Source organism: Octopus bimaculoides, chromosome 8, assembly GCF_001194135.2.
Source record: "Octopus bimaculoides isolate UCB-OBI-ISO-001 chromosome 8, ASM119413v2, whole genome shotgun sequence".
NCBI classification, from domain to species: Eukaryota; Metazoa; Mollusca; class Cephalopoda; order Octopoda; family Octopodidae; genus Octopus; species Octopus bimaculoides.
Window position 1 is genome coordinate 58,419,653 of NC_068988.1, and position 1,090 is coordinate 58,420,742.

Genomic DNA, 1,090 nt, shown 5'->3' on the forward strand with positions numbered 1-1,090 from the left:
TATATAACCACAGCCTCCAGACGACTTCAGAATCTCCTTCAAATCTTCTGGACGGTCTCCTTGTTAAGTTGGTGAATGCTGCCATAATCCTTGCCGTCGGTTCATCTTTGGTGTTACAAGAAGTTTTGTTGGTCTCTCACTCAACTGCACCCAACACTTAATAATCAAGAGTCTTGCAGTTTGGGAAGTTAGGGGTAATGTTAGGGGTGATGTGGTCGCAGAATTTGTCTGACAGCCATGCCTGGGATTTTTTCCTTGTGTGGCATGGTGCAGAGTCCTGTTGCCAGGCATAGTGTCTTCCAGCAGCCACCCTCTTCACCCAGGGTAGCACTACCTCCTCCAGGCACTTGATGTAGGCCTCCGTGTTGAGTGTGAGGCCGTGTGGGAAGATGAATGGAGGCATAACTTCGCCATCACTAGTGATCACTCCAAACACCATGTTTTGGTACATGCTTTGGGGACACGGCAAGCTAACGGTTGCTCTGTGTGTTCACCCTCTGATCCTGGCAGAAATTTTTCTCGTATGAGAAAAACCAAAGCATGTTCGGTTAGAGGGGATGCTTGAGTTCGTTCAAAAACTTCGTAGCACGATCGTTCTTCTTGTCCTTGATGACTTAAGATAAAAATTGGCCCTTTCTTATCTTGTATGAGGAATGCCGAATGTCTTCATGTCCCTGACGATGGACTTGATTGACTCGAAGGGATAATTGTCAATCATGGCTTGGATCTCATCAACAAATTCAGGACTTCTTTTCTTATCAGAACAATCAGAGTGAATTTTCCGAGCTGCCGTGTCTTCGTAATCACCATTAGATTCATCTAACTCTTTCCGAATCCTCTGCACTGTCCTCAGACTGACACCCAAACACTCTGAAATGTTCGTATCGGAGCTTCCGGCGCAAATTCCATGCTGTACAGCATGTCGTTTCCAAATTTCTGGCAGAGTGAATTGCGTCATAGTGTTGCTTTTCTTAAAGACAGTGCCCAACTAACCCTACTATACTGTGTAGTCGACAAAATTAAAAACAAGTAATGTGCATGCGCGAAATAAACAATATAAAATGGCGACAATTCACCCATCGCACCCTGT

At 45.0% G+C, this 1,090-nt stretch overlaps 1 protein-coding gene across 1 annotated transcript in view; it reads left to right on the plus strand.

Annotated features, from left to right (window-relative positions):
• LOC106881277 (amine oxidase [flavin-containing]) overlaps positions 1-1,090 on the plus strand; it is an 89,951-nt gene that overhangs the window by 77,217 nt on the left and 11,644 nt on the right. The window lies entirely within an intron of this gene.